Consider the following 21,623-nt stretch of genomic DNA (forward strand, 5'->3'; position numbering starts at 1 on the left):
CCATCTCCTGATGGGCCGGCGTCGCCTTCTGCTTCCTGGTCCGGCGTCGTCTTCTTCTTCTTCTTCCCGGGCGTGTCTTCTCGGCAGGGGAAGAGGCCGCGTCCTGGTGGCCCTCCTCCCGGCCTGGTGACCCCGGGGTAGCTGGTGGTTCCGCTGCGTCGCCGTCTTCTTCCTTCTCCAGGCTGGCGGCGGCGGCGTCGGTCGGTGCTAGCACTCGACTGCGTTCCCTGTCCTGTGGGGCGCACATCGAGGTCTGCAGCTCGACAGACATGCAGGCAGGCTGTGCCTGGGCAGCAGCATCAGAACACCAAGGGGCGTCCTTCTCCACTGCCGTGCTGCCATCCACCATCGCGGGCGCTCTCCTGGTTTGCGCCCGGGTTACAGGCCCCTCCTGGTAGGCCTGCGTATGCGACCACTTCGCCTTGGTAGGTTGGCGACGATCCTGGTTGGCGGCCTTGTTGGTCTGCGTGTACTTCGTAAGGTACAGCTTTCCAACTGGGGTCGCGCCGTCGCGGCGCTCGGGAGCGCCGCCGTCGTCCTCGTTCCTCGGCTCCGTCTGTGTGGCAGTCTCCTGGCTACCGTTGCCGGTAGTGTAGTTCCTCTTGCCTGGTATTCGGGTGACCTGAAAGTAAGCAGAGAAGCTCCTCTCGTAGCGGCTGATCTGGCCTGGGTCCGTTGGGCGAATAATTATCGCCCAGTTCTCGATGTTCTCGACGGCGTCGGGGGAGAGCTCCTTCCCTGTGGCCCCCTCGAGCCTCGTGAGGAGCTCAATGATGAGGTAGGCCTCCCTGTAGGTGTCCTCCCCAGGTCGGTACTGCACCAGCAGCGCAGGGGCGGCGTGGTTCAGCGGGACGTTCCTGTGGTCTACCCAGAGAACAATCTCCCCTACTGCGTCCTTGAAGTTCTCTGGTAGGTCTTCTCGAAATTCCATCATCCCTGTCGCTTCCTGAAATAAAATCCTGAAAGAGAATAGCACTAAAAAGTGCTTCCTGACAGTGCTCGTACTGTGTACTTAAAAGTACAGACAGTAGATAATGCTCTTTCGGAGATGTACTAACAAGTACAGCTGCCTGACTAGTACTGGGAAAGTACAGAGCGCCTGGCGAGGAGAGAGAGAGCGAGCGAGAGGAACACGTCCTTCCACTACGGCTGTCGAACTCGTCCTCGAGTCTGGCTTCAGGCAGACTCTTACTTTTAAGCTAGCGGGCGGGGTTTGTGCTGGTTGCTATGACAACGTATGACGTCATGCAGCGGTAAGTGCTCGCTTTGAAACATAGCTGGGATTCTAATCTCCAAGTCACGAGTTACGAGTTAATGTTTACGTTCTGATCTGTTGATCTGTGAAATTTACGACTTATTATTAAATGTCTGTGTTTTGTGAGAAGAGTTGCCAGTATCCTTTAAATCCGTGTATAATGAATGAAAGTAATGATCTTATTACATACTTGTTTCGAACTCTATTTTCTTCTTCGTCTTTCGAAGAAAAATGTCCCCTGAAAGACAAGCGGCCACAGCCATTATTGAAAATTTTGCAAAAGGATGGAAACCAAATAAGAACTTTCCAGTCCCAATGGTATAAGGATTATACATGGCTTATAGCAAGTCTGACAGATTCAGATGTAGTCAGATTACTGTTACGACATTTTCCGGACAGGGTACGCGATGCAGCGTGTATGCGAAGTATTAAAACTATTCAGGAAATGGAGCAGTTATTAGGGAGTTTTGATGCACTAGGAAATATTGGGCATAGAACAGGAAGCTCTCACAATTTTGTTCCTCATATTGAACCAAGGGACAATAGGAGACAGCAAGACTACGAGAATCGTAATCAGTTTCAGCCAAGGAATAACGGAAGGGGTGGAGCACATGAAAATAGAACGGGAAATGCCCAACAAGTCAGAGGACAAGTTACTAACGAGCCAAGTGTAGGTACACGATCGCAACCTTTAAACTAAAAGCAGGCTGTAATGATGGGTCAGAATTCCAGCCTTACCAGGAAGTAGTTAGAAATTGTGTTATGAAACTATTGCCATACGACCTAGATGTTAAGGAAGATCTTAAAGGTGAACCAGATCATAATTATTTAGATTCGGGTGATGAAGTGGTTAATCCTGTGGTTCAATTAGAAGTATGGGGGGCGTATGTTAATGCGTTAATTGATACAGGATGTCAGAAATCATGTATTAGCTCAGAATGACTCTTTAGTTAAACAGGGTATAATGATGGAAGATATGCCTGTTAAGTGTACATTCATTATTACTGCTGTTGGTAAAAAGTCGAAACAAATCTGCAAGCAAGTCGCGGTGCCGATTTGTATAGAGGGTTTAATTTCAGCACAGGTATGTTTGGTTATTCCTCACCTGGTATTTGATCTCATCTTGGGATGTGACTGGTTGAATTTGAAATCGGCTCACTTAGATTAAAAAGATGCAATGGTAAATCTGAAGTGGGATAATAAGTATATCAAACTCGAAGTGAAAAATTAAATTCAGAGGAAAAGGAATGTTTGTGCTATGTGGAGTGTAATTGAGGTTTCTAGATATGAGGAGAAACCCAGTGAGGGGTTTAATTTATGCCAGTTGTGGTTGAAAGAGGATCAGAAGGATGCCTTATTGAAGCTGCGAGTAACAGTAAATTAGAAGAAGTCCAGAGGGACGAATTGTTGGCAATGTTATGTGAGCACGCTGAGATTTTTTCTAAGAGACCCGGTAAAACACATGTTCATGAACATACTTTTTCAGTGCTGGATGACAGTCCTTTAAGCGGGCCACGGTATGCTATCGCACACAAATAGGCCAAGGCAGTTGACGATCAAATACAAGCTATGTTAACCGAGTGGGTACGTCACAGGCTTAGTTCAAGTGGTGTGTTTTCTCGGAAAACAAGAACTTCCATTCCGTGGGCATGAGGAGAGTAGTGACTCCGTAAATAAAGGTAACTACCTCGAGACCCTGGAATTGCTAGTACAAGAAGAACAATTCAAGAGAGAGCATCTGGGAGCAGCTTCAGGATTTAAAGGAACTTAGAGTCACATTCAGAATGAACTTATTGACTGTGTAACTCAAGTGATGAATGAAGAGATTCAGAAAGAACTTTCTATTTGTGAATTTGTATCAGTTCAGGCGCATGAAACATTAGATATATCTTGTCAGAAATAGATGAACATTATATTTCGGTATTGTGTTGGCTATAAAGTTCACGAGGGATTTGTGGGTTTCTACGACGTATCAAAAGATAAAAGTGCCACTGGACTGTCAGCTGTAATATTGGATGTCTTAACAAAATGGGGCGTAGAAAAGAAATTAATATGTCAGACTTATGGCGGTGCTTCCGTAATGGCGGGTTCTACAGGGGGTGTTCAAACTATCGTAAAGCAAGTTTGCCCACATGCAATGTTTATACTATACGCGAACTTTTCCTTGAGCCCGATTTTTACGGGGTGTGGGGTAAGGAGGGAGCGTTGACGGTTCCGGTTATACTGCCAACTGGATGGTAATGAAATCTGAATTGAATCGATAATATGATCGATCGATATGAATTTTCTAAACATTTATTATCCTACGCCAACGACTCTGTCACACATACATTATTTAACATTATATAACATTTCTCGATGCGAATCTTGTTCCTAGCATGAATTATATAGTTTGGCTTTGCTGTGTAAACAACATCAGTACTAGTTCGTAAAGTGTACGACAGATGTCGCACAGCGATGCATAGTTTGTGTTTCAAAGGTTGCCAATATGGATGTCGTAGATAACCGAGGTCTACTGATTCAGCACTAGGGAGCTCAGGGCTCAAGAAATGGTTCGCGTATAGTACATTCCCCCGGCATGTACGACACGTTGGAACTTCCACTCCAGATCAATATTAACAATAGCATCCCATTTCAAGGACTTGAAAGAAGTTCTTACACGCATTGGTAATAAAGATGAAGAATGGAATGGCGAATCTGTTAATAGTGCTATGGAACTGGTTAAGAGATTAGATGACCGTAATTTCCTCTTCCTGTTGTGCGTCTTCAACAAGATATTTTGCTACATGTATCATTTATTCAAGGTGCTGCAAGCATAATGCACATCTAATGTAAATATCTGCAACCATGAGATAAAGCAAACCAGAAATAACTTAAGGATCAGTGAATGAATGCATAGACACCAGCAAAGCTCTCAATACCGCAATGACAACAGAATCATTTGTAGTCCCAACCCTCACAGAATTAGCATATGAAATAATAGATACCACCGTGGTACAGATGGAAATACGGTTCTGTGACTCTGAAAACTTCCATTTTGCTGAATTATTAGATGAGAATCTTTTTGAGGCTTACAACACAAGTTTTCCCTCAATGAAAATGAAACGAATCCTGTAGATGTACCCTTTCTTCGAAAGTGAATAACTGATAAATGAACTTGTGAATGTGTACTCTGATGTAGCTAAACATCTACCTCCACAAATACTTCTAAAAATATGTTGGATAATAGTCTGGACAAGGTTTACGAACAAACAACACGTTTGGTTCGTTTAGTTCTCACATTTCCAGTGACAACATGTTCGAGTGAAAGAAGTATGAGTGCGCTAAAACACATAAAAACATTCCTGAGGTATTCAGTGACAAACAGTAGACTATGTAATTTAAGTACACTTGCGATAGAGAAAACTCTATTACACGAACTGTCAAATAACCAGAGCATCAGGGACCACGTCATTAATGCATTTGCAGACAGAAAGGAGCACCGCATACACTTGCTTTATAAAATAATTTAAGGTAAGCTTGAACAAAATTCTTAGACGTCTTACTAAAAATTATCAACTATCCCAAAAACAATCTTAAATATGGCCTTTATTTAAAAAAATTTATATTTCAGATAATTTCAAAATTGTTACTAATCTTTATCAACTAAATCTATTTTAATTATAGCTAATTGTAGCTAATTATAGTAATATGGCTAGCTTCGCCACTGATTATTTTTTTGTTGGAGAAAGTTCGTTTAGCTTATATGAACATTATCTATATAAATGTATTTTGACAAGGGCTATTGCACTTGTTGTTTAGTCCCAAATAAATGAGTCAGAGATTCAAATGATTAATTGAATCAATCACTCACGTATCTTCTTTCTTTATCTTTATAAAATGTATTGGACATGATTATTTCTTGTTGTTCGCATAACTCTTATAACATTTCCCATCTGCAGTTTGTTTTTCTCAGTTCATAGTTTCCAATACAGCACGAGTGATTTCTGGACCCAATCTCTTATTGTTACATCATTGCCTTTTTTATGCAAACTCGCTAGTGATTCCTCAATTTGTTCGTAAATTTCCTCCACTTCGTCATATCCTCTTCAGACCTGGGGTACACATATGTGCACCTTCGGTTTTTACGTATTGACAGTGTAGGGATTTGATTTATCTGCATTCTGACCTCGCATACACATTTGTGTACCATTGGGTTCTTTAAATCTACACCAGATCGCAGCAGCGCGTAGAATAAGCTTCTGCTGCAGACGAAGAAAGAAAGCAGAGTTACCAAGATGGCGGCACGACCAACCTCGCTTACTGGTAAGTCCATTTTAATTAGTATATGCCTATTTTCAGCCAGGATAAAAATGTATAAACTTTACTACATGCCTAATTATCACATTCATGATATAATTTCACAGAATTTTTGTTGATGTTTGCACTATTTGAGCAAAAATTACCAGGTACACATATGTGCACCTCAGGTTCAAGTTAACAGAAAATGTCTACCTCCCTATTTATTGTTACAGATTCGGCTTAGGTGATGATGATATTAGTACCCTTCTGAACAATAGTGATGGAGAATTTTCAGATTCTAGTGATGAAGAATACATAAATGAGCCCCTGGAAGTGCCAAATAACGAAGAAGTTCCATCAGAACCAGAAATATATCATGATCCAGATAGAAATGACTCGGCTGATTCTGTAATGGAGTTTGAATTACTCCATTACCTTAGAACTATATATATTTGATTCCATTTATATTTTAATATTATGGTGTGCGTGTCCACGAATTAAGAGTTCGAGATACCATGGTCCCTTCTCGGATTTGCGCACGGGGAGCCATCTTGCGGTGGACTTGGTTATAGAAACACGAGGTGGCTAGTGTGTGCTGCGATCTGTCTGCGAAACGTGAAGTTTACCTGGCGGGGGACCGTGCTCGACAATGTCTGAGCGTTTTTGTTTTTTTAATTCTTGGGACTGAATTGAAGAGACGCTCTGAAGCTAAGCTCTTGGTTGTGGTTTAACGACAAGTTAATTGTTCAGGAAAAGAAGATGTTGGTGAATTTCGATCCGGGTTAATGGATTTCCACTTGAGCGTTAGGCTCGAAGTTTGGTTTGTTCCTTTTGAAAAGATTATTCACTTCTAACTAACCGACCTCGTAAGTAGATTCATTTGTACTTCTAAACTGGTTGATCTCGCCGAAGAAACTACTATTTATGACGTTTGAAGACATGGAGAAAATTTATGGCTATGATATCTGAGAAATGGAATATTTGATGTTTCGGACATTTGTTTTAAGCATTTAAAGTGAAGGACTTTTCCTACTGGTCTTGTTATGAGCTTGTAAGATTCAATCTAGGTTTGGGGTTTCAAGGTTCGATGGTAACTATGATATTAATTTTAACTTTTGGTTCTGTTACTTAAGGTTTCATGCGCATGAAACAAGATTTTATATTTGGGGAGCTCCTCACTATGGTAAATATGTATGTAGTATCGGTGCAACCTAATTCATTTTTCTTATTTCCCTTTAAATAATAATAATAATAATAATAATAATAATTTGATTACTAAATTTTTCAAACCTATTCGAGGGTGTTAGGTAATGTTGGAATATTGTTAAGATGAAAACCTTTCTGTGGTTAACTCGGTACTGGTGTAGCCATTTTGAATTATGGTGACTGTGTTTTGTTACTGTACGATGTAACAGAATGCACACGTGGGTGGGCGTTGTCCTGTTGCCTGTGACAGCCGAGGATCTGAGATGATTATTGACGGCTAGAACCGTGTGCTGTGATGGTCTTGATTTTGCCGCCTAGTGGTGGACCGGTTGCTGTTTGGTGATATTCAAGTGATTTAAGTTTCGGTCTCTGGTGTAATTTTCTCTTAGTTAATCCTTCTTGTGGATCATGTACCTTCATTTGGATTATTTCTTCAAGATTACTAAAGTAATATTGGGTTGGTAGGGTATGACCGAGATTGTCATTGGAGAAGTTTTCATCTTCAAGATTGTAACTGTGAATTTAAAGATTTTAATTGTCATTTGATTCTCTTTAATTAATGCATCGACCTTGATGGTTTAATTTTCAGTTAATTTTTCCTTTTAATTGATCCAGTTGCAACATTTAAATTTTAAATCAATTGTAGTTAGAAAGGTCGGTTATTTTTCTTTAGAAGATTTTGTTAATTAAAGTTTTCTTTTCTTTCAAATTTATTCAGTAGTTATTATTCCAGCCTTTAGCTAATTTAATTTGTTTTATTGATTCGCCTGGCCTCTTGGCCCTGTTGCTTCTACAAATTGCGACGACCTTCTATTGGGATTGCACGGTAAGTGATGTGGTACCTATTATTCTTGTTTTCTTGGTACAATCCCTGGTCGTGCTATACGCTCTACCTTCGTATTACATGTGGTGAGAGATTCCAGTGTTACAACGTCTCATAGAGAATTGCCATGGGTTTCTAAAGAGTAACTCTATTAAGTTTATTAATGTTTCTATAATATTGTTGCAGTATTGGAGTAAACTCATTAGGAAAATAGAAAAATTAGAAATTATAATTAGAAAAAAATCATTCTTCAATCATAAGTTCATTAACCTCACGGGTGTTACGCATTGTACTAAAATGACAATGTTATGCTGATTCATGTGCAGAATTTCCGAGTTATAATAGGAAATTAATTAATTTGTTAGGAAGCAATTGTTTTTGTAACAGTAACACAGCGAATTGTTGTTCCAGAATGACACCCCGTGGAGTGACTACTGATGTGGCGCTATCTCCAGATTCAGATTATTCAAAGGGAAAGCTGTATTCAATTTTTGAATATTTCAATTTACAGTTCTGGCAACTAGTAGCAGATCAGACTAATCTAAATTCCGTGCAAAAGCGCAATCATAGATCTGTGAGTACTACAGTGAAGGAGATTGTGAAATTCACTGGAATCCAAGTGCTAATAGGAACACTGAAGTTTCCCCAGAGTAGAATGTATTGGTCACAAGATCTGGCAGTTCCACTAATAAGTGAGGCTATTACAAGTGATCGATATTTTGAGCTGAGAAATTATCTCCATTTTGCAGACAACGAGGTGGACCGTTCTGAGTGTAAAGATAAACTGTGGAAAGTAATACCGATTTTAGACTATGTTTTAAGCAAGTGCCATTCCTTACCTCGAACAACCCACCTCTCCATTGATGAGCTGATGATTCCTTTCTCCGGAAGGTGCAAATTTAGACAGTTCGTGCCATCAAAACCAAACCCTATCGGGCTGAAGAACTTTGTTCTAACGGCAAGAGATGGTGCTGTATTTGACTTTCACTTGTATGTCGGGAAAGATACGGTCGAAGAAAAAGACTGAAAAAATTTGGCCTTGGTGCAAGCATTGTTAGGCTATTGTGTCGTACAGTTCCTAAGTTTAGTGGCAGTACTCTTTACACCGACAGATTTTTTACGAGCTTAAAGTTAGCTAATGTACTGCTTCAGGATGGAATTTACATCACAGGTACAGTTATGACAAACAGGATTGGTCCTGTAACGAAGAAACTGAAGGGCGACAAAGATATGAACAGGGGAGAATGGGATGAGAGAGTTCGACAGGACGAAAATATGTGTGTTCTAAAATGGAAAGACAATAAGTCCGTTGTGCTACTGTCGACTAGTGTAGGAAGTAGACCAGCAGACACGTGCCTACGGTGGTCAAAGAAAGATAACAAGAAGATTGATGTATCACGACCAGCGATTGTAAAAAAAAAAAAAAAAAAAAAAAAAAAAAAAAAATTATAACGTCTCAATGGGAGGAACAGACTTGTGTGATAGGCTCGTGGCCTATTACAGAACTGATATGCGGACCTGCAAATGGCCAGTAAGAGTATACAGCCACTTTATTGATCTAGTAATTGTAAACTGCTGGCTTATGTACAAGCGCTTTTGTGCACAAGAAGAAATTCCGAAGAAAGACGTACTTGGACTCCTTGCTTACCGTCTGGCTGTCGCAAGAGCTATGATTCAGTATGAAGGGGGAACTCCGCATCAATCTGGATCAGTACCTAAGCGAGTTCGACCAAGTCGAGAATCAGTATTGGAGATCAACACGAGTCAAGAGGCTGACCTAACACCAAGGAAGCAAAGAAGATTTGTGCCACAGCCCGATGTTGTTCGAACAGACGGTTTTGGACACCTACCCCACTACAATGACGACAATTTTGCCTCAAAATGCCGTTTTCCGGGATGCAAATCAAGATCACGAGTTATGTGCGTGAAATGCAAAGTGTATTTGTGCATAATGAAAAACAACTGTTTTGAGAACTATCACAGATGAAAGTTGAACTGTGACCTGAGGTACACATATGTGCACCTTCTGTATATTTTATGAATAAAATAAATATTTCTTTTTACCACCAAATATGACTTACTGAGGTCATTTTTAAGTGAAGAAAGCAAAGAAATAATTTTTATCCCAACTTCCTTGCTCTCGGGTCTGAAGAGGATATTAAATTCGGACGTTGGCATTTATGCTTGAATGGTCACTAGGTTCATAAGGTTTGCTGTAATTTTTTTTAATTATCAGTCTATCATTTTCACAAAATGTCTTAATCCCATTCTCCTACCCTTTTTCTAGGTAGAAAATGGCAAATCAATTTCTCCCTGACTATCCTAATCCACTGCGTATCACTCTATTTTTCAAAATGGCGCCCGGTAATGACGACGTAGTGTTTTATCCTCCGAGTAAATTAACCGTAAAATGTGACGAAAAGTGCGGAAATGTCGAAGATTAGTGAAAAATGGAATGTTGTGTGATTCATGTGATCGATGGTGGCATTATAAGTGCGGAAATTGCCCTAGAGACGTAAAAACTAATGAAAATGTTGACTGGATTTGTGAGCAGTGTGTTCGGAATGTTATTGTTGGCGACGTCGTTGGCGAAGGACCGAAATCAATCGATGAGGAATATAAAAGTGCATTAGAAATTATAAACATTCTAAAAAAGGACAATGAGACTCTTTAAGTTGAAAATCAAGAATTAAAAGAAAGACTGCGATCGCTAGAATTTGGGACTGACCATTCTTCGAGTGATATACCGGTACCAGTAACAAACTCGAGCACGTGGTGTCAAGTAGTTCGTGGATGGCTGGCTAAGAAGAAATCTACAACTGAATTTCCGGAAATAAACATCAGAAATAGGTTTTCTGCCCTAAATAATTTAATTCTGGAAGAAAGTGATCGCGCGCGTCAAACCAAATCATCGCGATCCGCTGCCGTTGCCGTGCCGAGTTTAGAATTTAGGCCTAGAATTCAGATTCAAGACCCAGTTAGGCGTAAATCAGCGAAGGTAGCTGTGTTTGGTGATAGCCAAGGAAGGGGAATTGCGGGAGGGATTAACGACGAGAATATAGCAGCAACCGGAGAAATCTATCCAGGAGCTTCTCTCAGCAGTGTTCTGGAAAACGTAGAAGCAGCAACTAGGAACTTCGGGAGCAGCGATGCAGTGCTTATCATCGGTGGGGCGAACGACGTAGCCCACGACGACGCCAAGAATGTAAGATCTCAACTTAAACATACACTGGGGAAGCTGACCCACACTAACGTCTTTGTAGTGAATGTGCCCCACAGGCATGATTTGAGTAGAGACTCGTGTGTGAACATTGAATTGGACAAGGTCAATACAGTTATTGTTAAAATTTGTAAACATTTTCGGAATACTCAGGTTATTGAATGCAGCAGTTTTGAGAGATACTGTTATACAAAACATGGACTCCAAATCAGGTAAAGGAAAGATAGCAAATATTGTTCTAGATATTATTAATCTTAAGATATGTACTGTAAAACAGGCAACTCCCTTGAGTTATAATACTGACCAGGAAAACTAGTAGAAAGAGCCAGCTGTACTTCAAGCTGGCTCAGTCAACTAGAAAAAGAAACTCAGGATATTAAGGAATTTCAAGTTGCCCAATTGCAACAGTCAAGTTTTAGGGAGGAAGGGGGTCTGAGATTGCTCTTGGTAAACTGTCAAAGTGTAGTAAATAAACAATTAAAATTCGATACATTAATTGGATCTTATGAGACCGATGTGGTGATAGGAGTGGAATCGTGGTTGAAAGAAGGGGTGGGTAATAGAGAAGTATTTCCAGAAGGGTACACAGTCTATCGTAGAGACCGAGGAGATAAAAAGGGAGAGGGTGTGTTTATTCTGGTGAAGGAAACTTACTGTTCACATGAATGGTTTACCGATGAAAGGGATGAAATATTAGGGATAAAATTAGTTTGTGATAATATGAAGGAGGTGGGAATTATAGGAACATACAGGCCTGGAAGAGAGGAAACAGAGATGGAAATCTTTGAGAAAATAATAGATTATACTCATAAAAACAATAATAATGATATGGTAATAATTGGGGGGATCTAAATTTGCCTGAAGTTGAATGGAATGGAGCTGCAAGTGAAGCCCATGAACAGAAATTGGCAAATAAGTCAATTATAGAGGGAGGATTTACAAAAGTAGTACAAGAACCGACTCGTCTCAATAACTTACTAGATGTATTCTTGGTTAAACCATGGGAAATTGTTGATAAAACTGAGGTAATTGAAGGAATAGGAGACCATAAGGCTGTAATAACGGATGTAGGACTCGTACCAAAAAGGCTTAATGAGAGGGTTACACAAAACAAGAAATTGCACAGAAAAACTAAAGTTGATGATGAATTTGGGACTTACCTTAAATCACAATTCAGTTGTTGGATAAGTGAAAGGAGTAACGTGGATACACTTTGGGCTAAATTTAAAGGAATCATTTGGGAAGGAGAGAAGAGTTTGTACCTGTTAAGAAGGGTAAAATGACCTCAGACCCTGTTTATTATACAAGGGAAATAAGAAAATTAAAAAGAAAATGTAGAATAGTAAACAGGGAAATCAAAGAGGGTAGGGAGAGTAGAAAAACTAGAAAACAGCTAATGAGGGAACTGAATAGAGTGAAAAAGGAAGCAAAAGAGAATTATATGAATGACATACTTCAAGAGGGTAATGACCACGAAGGGAAATGAAAAAAGCTGTATTCATATATCAGAAATCAAAAAAGAAAAGGAATCCAAATTCCTACAATGGTGGGAGAAGGGGGTGAACACTATTTAACAGATACTGAGAAAGCAAACCTATTTAGTAGGGAATTCAGAGATTCAGTAGATGATTGTCAAGAGTTGGAAACCGAAACAGAAGATAGAGAGGGAGAGACATAGAGGGAAACAAGAAGCTTCTCATTCACAAATGAAGATGTTTTCAGAGAAATCCAACTGCTTCAGCAAGGAAAAACAGCAGGAAGTGATCAAATTACTGGGGAGGTATTAAAGACAATGGGGTGGTACATAGTGCCTTATTTAAAATTTCTCTTTGACTATGTCATAAATAATAGTGTAATACCAAAGGAATGGAAGGAATCTATAATAATACCAATTTATAAAGGAAAGGGTGATAAAAGGAAACCAGAGAACTACAGACCAATCAGCCTGACCAGTATAGTTTGTAAAATACTGGAGAGTTTAATATCGAAGTACATCAGAGGGATATGTGATGATAAAAATTGGTTCAGGAGGAGCCAGTATGGATTTAAAAAGAAATTTTCTTGTGAATCACAACTGGTGGGATTTCAGCAGGACATATCAGATCAATTGGATTCAGGAGGTCAGTTAGTTTGCATAGCCATAGATCTTTCCAAAGCCTTTGATAGAGTGAAACATGGAATATTATTAAAGAAATTGGAGGGAATAGGATTGGACGTAAGGGTTACACGTTGGATAAAAACATTTCTAAATTCAAGGGTTCAGAAAGTCAAAGTAGGATATAATGTATCTCAGGAAGAGAAAGTCTGGAAGGGAGTTGCACAGGGTAGTATAATCGGGCCGTTACTTTTCTTAATATACGTAAATGATTTAGGGAACAATATAACATTAACAATAAGATTGTATGCAGATGACATAATTGTTTATAGGGAAATAAACAACATTGAAGATTGTTCAGAATTACAAAGGGATCTTGAGAGTATCCAACAATGAGTTGAAGAAAATAATATGAAGGTTAATGGAGGCAAATCAACTGTTACAACTTTTACAAACAGGAGCTTTAAAACTGAATTTGAATATACCTTGGATGAGGTAGTTATCACAAAAGATGGCAAGTGCAAATACTTAGGTGTGAGATTTGAAAGTAATTTGCACTGGAAGGGTCATGTTGATGACATTGTTGGGAAAGCATACAGATCGTTACATGTCATAATGTGGCTACTTAAAGGATGCAACAAAGAATTAAAAGAAAAAAGTTACTTGAGTATGGTTGGTCCATTATTGGAATATGCAAACAGTGTTTGGGATCCTCACCAAGAATACCAAATAAAAGAAGTAGATAGTGTGCAGAGGAAAGCAGCAAGATTTGTAACAGGGGATTTCAGGAGAAAGAGTAGTGTATCAGAAATGTTAAAGGAACTTGGCTGGGAAACTTTAAGTAAGAGAAGGGAGAAAACTGGACTTATAGGATTATATCGAGCCTATACAAGAGAAGAAGCATGGGGAGATATCCGTGAGAGGCTTCAGTTGGAAAATAATTATATCGGCAGGACTAACCACAAATATAAAATTAGGAGGAATTTTAGCAGAAGTGATTGGGGTAAATTTTCATTCTTTGGGAAGGGTGTGAAGGAGTGGAACAGTTTACCAGGGGTAGTGTTTGATCCTTTTCCAAAATCTGTACAGATATTCAAGAAGGGAATAAACAGCAACAGAGAAAATAAATGAAGTGTTAGAGGGCATTCGACCAGTGCAGGTTATTGTAAATAAAAAAAATGTGTGTGAATAAATTAATTCCATCCCCTGGTCTAACGAGTTTGGACAGCCAAAGTAGAGGACTGCCTGTAGGGGTGAAGTACAGTGGGGACTTCGAGGGCCCTGGGACCGCTACGGTAGCTGTGAAGGCCCTTCAGGAACTCTGAAAAGTGGTGGCAAAAGGGGCTCTGCTTAAGACGCAGCAGGTCGTTATGCTACTTAGGTTCCAGAACGGGTAAAAAAAAAATAGTAAATAAATAAATGCAATGTACCTATTAATCTTATACCAGTTGTTTAGTATCATTTGAAGTAATTCCACATACTGTATATCAGTTGACTATATTTGTAAGTAGTACAGGCGATATTATAAGTAGAATTTTGTAAACAATATAAATTTATTAATGATGAGCTGTGTGTTTAATAGAAAACATTGTTAGCGTAAATTGTATAATATTGTGTTATAGGAAAATTTTCTTCTCTTGTTAATTTAATATTTAGTGCTTGACAATAATGTATTTTAGTGTACCATTTGCCACCGATGTAGACACCTCATTTGCAAATAAAGTGATTTTGATTTGATTTGATTGTTTTCTGATACCAAATGTCTGTTACTCTCCCTATCTTGTCTCACATATACAGAAAATATCCAGACCTGAGTTCTTCATGGCATTTTCCCTCTAATTTTCCTGGCTTCAACAATTATTTTTACATTCGAGGTTCCAGTATTAAATGCTTCGTTGAGCTCGTAATTCCAGGGATTTCTCTGGATAACGACCTGAGAGGACTGGCCATCCTTCCCTCTCCTGCCGGATCTTGGCTTCCGAATACCTAGATCAGCAACTTTTGTTATTATGCTGGGCTGAGTGGTCCAGGCGGTTGAGGCGCTGGCCTTCTGACCGCAACTTGGCAGGTTCGAGCCTGGCTCTGTCCGGTTGTATTTGAAAGTGTTCAAATACGTCAGTATCGTGTCAGATTTTCTGGCGCGTAAAAGAACTCCTGCGGGTCTAAATTCTGGCACCTCGGCGTCTCCAAAAGCCGCAAGAGTAGTTAGTGAGACGTAAAGTAGATAACATTATTAGCTTATTTTTGTTTTGGCTACCGCTTCCATGTTTGCATTCTTTGGGATGTAGCAGCTATAGGCCTATGTTTTAGTAACTGCCAGTCTAACTTGGGAATAGACGCTGCCCACAAGCCGCTCGCTGTGCGTCAGACGCTTGTAGTTGTTGACTTCAGCAGCATTTCCCCTTGTGAGGGCCGACCAATCTCTCAGAAAGGTTCTACAACCAAAAGCCGTTCACCTCCAATAAGTTGCTAGGATTCTGAAACGCCACCTGACGTTCGACGGTGAATCGCTAGCTGCATGGTCTACCCTATCCCATGGCAATATTACTCCTGGCCAGGTTAGGCCAATAAATATTGTTTAATATTTTCTTTGTAGCTTGTATTAAAATGCATTGCACATATGTCCTTAGTTCCATAATTGAAGAGGACCGGTGATCACCCTACGAAGGTGACGTGAAGGAAGTTAAATTCTAGCCAGAAGAGGTAGAAGTGGGGATAACAACCTCGCGTTTGTTTCAAAAAGCATTGCAGTACAAAGAGAACAAGCGTTGTTTAAATGTTGTAGAACAATGATCATCAGATGCAGAAAACGCTGCAGGATTCAGCTTGAAGAACTATAATTACCTCCCATTTGCGGAAAGTATATCTGGTCACTTCTTAGGCATTCGATGGAAATTTCTTGGAAGAAATACTTGCTCTGCGGATTCGGAGATAATTATTTTAGTAATAATAGAAAGACTGAAGTATCATTCTGGATGCCAAGATTACTGACTTTCGAAAGGAAGGCGTTATTAAAGCCGGAAAATTGATAATGGAATATATAACAGTTGTACAGTATATAACAAACTAAGTGTCAGTCGTGTAGTAGGGTTTGAATTTGCATGCGAAAGATTTCAACTCTCCTCTTTTACGTAGCTGTTAATCTATGACCATGTGACCTTGCCACGGTGGGGAGGCTTGCGTGTCCCAGTGAAGGAGATAGCCGAGCCGCAGGTGGAACCATATCGGATGGGTATCTGTTGAGACACCACACTAAGGAATGGTTCATCGAAAGGGGGGTAGCAGCCTTTCGGACGTTGCACGGGCGGCAGTCTGGATGATTGGCCGATATGGCCTTGTAATAATACTCAACAAGGCTTAGCTGTGTTGATACTGCTACACGGCTAAAAGCAACGGGAAACTACAGCCATAACTAACTCCCGAGGACATGCAGCTCTCTCTGTATGAATGATGTACTGATGATGGCTTCCTCTCGGGTAAAATATTCCGGAGGTAAACTAGTCCCCCATTCGGATCTCCGGGTGGGGACTACACGAGAGGGGGCGAACATCAGGAAGATGGATACAGCCATTCTGCGAGTCGGAGCGTGGAATGTTAGAAGTTTGAATCGTTGTAGTAGATTAGAGAATCTGAAAAGGGGATGGATAGACTAAAGTTAGATGTAGTTGGTATAAGTGAAGAACGTTGGCAGGAAGAACAGGATGTTTGGTCAGGCGACTACCGAATTATCAACACAAAATCAAACAGAGGAAATGCAGGAGTTGGTTTAATAATGAATAAGAAAATAGCTCAGCGGGTAAGCTACTATGACCAGCAAAGTGAAAGAATTATTGTCGTTAAGATAGACACCAAACCAATGCCCACCACGATAGTGTAGGTTTATATGCCTACTAGCTCAGCAGATAACGAGGAAATCGAAAGAACATATGAAGAAATAGAAGATTTAATACAATATGTAAATGGTGACGAGAATCTAATTGTGATGGGAGACTGGAATGCAGTGGTTGGCCAAGGAAGAGAAGGTAATACAGTAGGAGAACTTGGATTGGGACAAAGGAACGAAAGAGGAAGTCGGGTGGTTGAATTCTGCACTGATCATAATTTAGTCCTTGCCAATACTTGGTTCAAACACCACAAACGACGTATTTAATTTAATTTCCGGGTTGAACTGTGTTGTACCTGCAGGCACATCACGTACAGTTTGCCGACGTTTCGAATACATTGCAGTATTCTTTGTCAAGGCGACTGAAATACCCCTACTCGATCCGAGGTAATCAGTCTCCCAGTCAGAAATTACACTACTAGAGTGGCCTAGATCTTGGACTTTTATATCCTAGCCTTTCTGGCTGACGTAAGCCCTGGCTGTCTCTCGAGGATTCTGGAAAATATGCGTCATAGCCTGGTAGTGGGGACTTGCCCGCGCGGTTATGTAATGGGTTTGCGGCCCGTGTGTTTATGTTGTCGTCTGTATGTCTTAAACTATGAATGATAGGCATCCAAGAATTACTGATTTTAATTCCTTCTTCTAAATTTATGTTGTTCGGATGTTTCTTGATTTCGATAGCCTCGCGGATTTTCCTTTCCAGATTCCAAGGGATAGCTGCTAGGATCTGGGTCTTGTCAAATGATATTCCGTGCCTAGTTTCGTATGAATGCTTGGCTACTGCTGAAATATCTGTGTTTTGGTTCTTGGTGTGACTGATATGTTCTTTTAGGCGGGCGGAGATCAGACGTTTTGTCTCACCTACATAACAAGCTCCGCAGCTACATTCATTGTGATACACTCCTGGGGCCTGTAATTCTATTGTGTCTTTTACTGGTGGTAGATAACGGGCTAGCTTACGGTGAGGTTTATAGATAGTTTTTATGTTGTATTTGTCCAGCATCTTGCCGATCCTGTCTGTAGTGTTCTAAGACCACGAACGACGGCTTTATACGTGGACGAGACCTGGAGACACTGGAAGGTATCAAATAGACTTCATTATTATTAGGCAGAGATTCAGAAACCAGGTGCTGGATTGCAAAACTTTCCCAGGAGCAGACGTGGACTCTGACCACAACTTGTTGGTCATGAAATGCCATCTGAAGTTGAAGAAATTGAAGGAAGGAAAGAATGCAAAAAGATGGGATCTAGACAAGTTCAAAGAAAAGAGTGTGAGGGATTGTTTCAAGGAACATGTTGCAAAAGGACTAAATGAAAAGGCTGAAGGAAACGCAATAGAGGAAGAGTGGATAGTCATGAAAAATTAAGTCAGCAGAGCTGCTGAAGAAATGTTAGGAAGGAAGAAAAGATCAACTAAGAATCCGTGGATAACTCAGGAGATACTAGACCTGATTGATGAACGACGAAAATACAAGAATGCTAGAAATTAAGAGGGCAGAAAAGAATACAAGCGATTAAAGAATTAACTGGACAGAAAGTGCAAGGTAGCTAAGGAAGACTGGCTGAAGGAGAAGTGCAAGGATGTTGAAGGTTGTATGGTTGTAGGCAAGGTAGATGCTGCATACAGGAAAATTGAGGAAACCTTTGGAGAAAGGATATCTAGGTGTATGAATATTAAGAGCTCAGATGGAAAGCCACTTCTAGGGAAGGAAGACAAAGCAGAAAGATGGCAGGAACATATCCACAGTTGTACTAAGGTGAAAATATGGATAATTTGGTTCTGGAACAAGAAGAGGCTGTTGATGCTGATGAAATGGGAGACCCGATTTTGAGGTCCGAGTTTGACAGAGCTGTGAGCGACCTGAATAGGAACAAGGCACCTGGAATTGATGACATTCCCTCTGAATTACTGACTGTCTTAGGAGAAACCAGCTTGGCAATGTTATTCCATTTAGTGTGTAAGATGTATGGGACAGGAGAAGTGCCATCCGATTTTCGGCAGAATGTTGTTATACCTACTCCCAAGAAAGCCAGTGCTGAGAGGTATGAAAACTATCGCCCCATTAGTTTAGTATCACATGCCTGCAAAATATTATTACGTATTGTTTACAGAAGAATGGGAAAACAAGTTGAAGCTGAGTTGGGAGAAGATCAGTTTGGCTTCAGAAGAAATGTAGGAACACGTGAAGCAATCCTCACTTTACGTCTGACCTTAGAGGATCGAATCAAGAAGGACAAGCCCACGTACATGGCATTTGTAGATCTAGAAAAGGCAGTCGATAATGTTGATTGGACCAAGCTATTTAAGATTTTGATGGTGATTGGGATCAGATACCGAGAACGAAGAATTATCTACAAACTGTATAAAAATCAGTCTGCAGTGATAAGAATCGTGGGCTTTGAAAACGAAGCAGCAATCCAGAAAGGAGTGAGGCGAGGCTGCAGTTTGTGCCCCCTCCTTTTCAATGAAATGAAATGGCGTATGGCTTTTAGTGCCGGGAGTGTCCGAGGACATGTTCGGCTCGCCAGGTGCAGGTCTTTCGATTTGACACCCGTAGGTGACCTGCGCGTCGTGATGAGGATGAAATGATGATGAAGACGACACATACACCCAGCCCCAGTGCCAGTGGAATTAACCAATGATGGTTAAAATTCCCGACCCTGCCGGGAATCGAACCCGGGACCCCTGTGACCAAAGGCCAGCACGCTAACCATTTAGCCATGGAGCCGGACTCCTTTTCAATGTTTACATAGAACAGGCAGTAAAGGAAATCAAAGAGAAATCTGGAAAGGGAATCACAATCCAAGGAGAGGAAATCAAAACCTTGAGATTTGCTGATGATATTGTTATTTTATCTGAGACTGCAGAAGATCTGGAGAAGCTGCTAAATGGTATGGATGAAGTCTTGGGTGAGGAGTATAAGATGAAGATAAATAAGTCCAAAACAAAAGTAATGGAGTGCAGTCGAACGAAGGCAGGTGATGCAGGAAATATTAAATTGGGAGATGAAGTCTTACAGGAAGTAGATGAATATTGTTACTTGTGTAGTAAAATAACTAACGATGGTAGAATTAAGGAGGACATAAAATGCAGATTAGCAAAAGGAAGGAAGAGCTTTCTTAAGAAAAGAAATTTGCTCACTTCAAACATTGATATAGGAATTAGAAGGATGTTTTTTAAGACTTTAGTTTGGAGCGTGGCATTGTATGGAAGTGAAAGATGGACGATAACTAGCTCAGAAAGAAAGAGAATAGAAGCTTTTGAAATGTGGTGTTACAGAACAATGCTGAAGGTGAGATGGATAAATCGAATCACAAATGAAGAGACACTGAATCGAATTGGCTAAATTTGACGAGAAGAAGAGATAGAATGATAGGACACATCTTATGACACCCAGGACTTGTTCAGTTGGATTTTGAAGGAAGTGTTGGCAGGCTCCGATTTACAAATGGGCAAACTGGGCATTTGCACAGGGCGCCAGGTTTTGAGGGGCGGCGGCCGGCGGATCGAGTCATTATGGCCTGCGTGAATTACGTCTTAAATTTATTCCACTCAAATTACTTTTACATTCCACAAATTATTCCAATTATTTTAGTAGCCTATATAAAAGCTTTAAACTATTCTAACTTTAAAACCTGAATTTAATCTATATATTTAAATTTTATGAAGAAAATGTGTCTTATTTCCAAAGTAATTTATTTACATACAAACTATCAAACTTAACCAACGGTTTTTTAAATAAAAATAAAATTAGCTTGATTCTTATTTGGCTGTTACCTGTATTTGGCTTGATGTTTAATTATGAGAATTAACTGTATTTGCATAATGTGCTGTTTTAAAACTCATAATCTTGAAAATTATAATATTTAATTTGTAAACAATTATTTGTTAGAGGAACAGGAAAACGGGCAGTGTGGGGTTGGGGGGCTAAATATTGTTTGCCCAGGGCGTTAACTACTTGAAACCGGGGCCTGAGTGTAGGTGGTAAGAACGGTAGGGGTAGACCAAGGTATGAATATGACAAGCAGATTAGAGCAGATGTAGGATGCAGTAGTTACGCAGAAATGAAAAGGTTAGCACAGGATAGGGTGGCATGGAGGGTTGCATCAAACCAGTCTATGGACTGATGACTCAAACAACAATCTATGACCAAAGACAGTGCACAAATGAGTTAAGTTTTAAGTTGAACGCTGTCGCGATTCTCGCAGAAACGGGAAATTTTCTGTCATGGCGTCCAGCGTTATCTGTGTAATGTAGGTGGTGGACGTGAATTTCCTAAAGTGAACGTTGATGCAACATTTTCAATTAAAATACAATGAATTCGAATTTATAACATGTTTGTTCCTGTTATAGCATTTCTTTCAACGCTCTGCACATCCTGCCATAGTATATTCTTTGGTTTTAAATTTCCCCACCCCCTGTAGTTAGCATTGCTCAATATTTATCGTAGGAAATAATGTAATGTCAAACTCGACTTGCGCATCGTTGGGTGATTCTTGGTACATTTATGAGGATGGTTGTTCTGGTAAGTGAATATATGTTCGTATGTCAACATTTCTCTGGAGGATTTATGTTTTATATCGAATTATGAAGGCCCTGGCGGGGATAGGGTTTTTGATTTGAAATTCAAAAACTATTTTGAATGGCGAGTCTGTTTTTTACTTCTTACGCCTTATTCACGTTTTATTCTTTATGCTGCATCCAAATCAATTCTTACGTACTCTTTTCTGTTTTTGTGTGTGTATGTAACATATGAGCCTCTTGACAGGTAACCTCTTCTGTCATTTTTTTGTATTGGAGTGTTACCATTTTTCGTTAAGTATATACTTCTAGTAGAATGTGATGTTTTACTCTAAATT

General features: G+C 40.1%; 1 protein-coding gene across 5 annotated transcripts in view; it reads left to right on the top strand.

The window, feature by feature from the left end:
- Nucleotides 1-21,025: 21,025 nt before the first annotated feature.
- RhoGAPp190 (Rho GTPase-activating protein 190) overlaps nucleotides 21,026-21,623 on the top strand; it is a 1,293,865-nt gene continuing 1,293,267 nt past the window's right edge. For all 5 annotated transcript variants that reach the window (XM_068226122.1, XM_068226123.1, XM_067140451.2 and 2 more), the window contains exon 1: nucleotides 21,026-21,289. The gene's annotated coding sequence lies outside the window, so the exon portion shown is untranslated. The remainder of the gene's footprint in view (nucleotides 21,290-21,623) is intronic.

This window comes from Anabrus simplex, chromosome 2 (assembly GCF_040414725.1).
Source record: "Anabrus simplex isolate iqAnaSimp1 chromosome 2, ASM4041472v1, whole genome shotgun sequence".
NCBI lineage: Eukaryota > Metazoa > Arthropoda > Insecta > Orthoptera > Tettigoniidae > Anabrus > Anabrus simplex.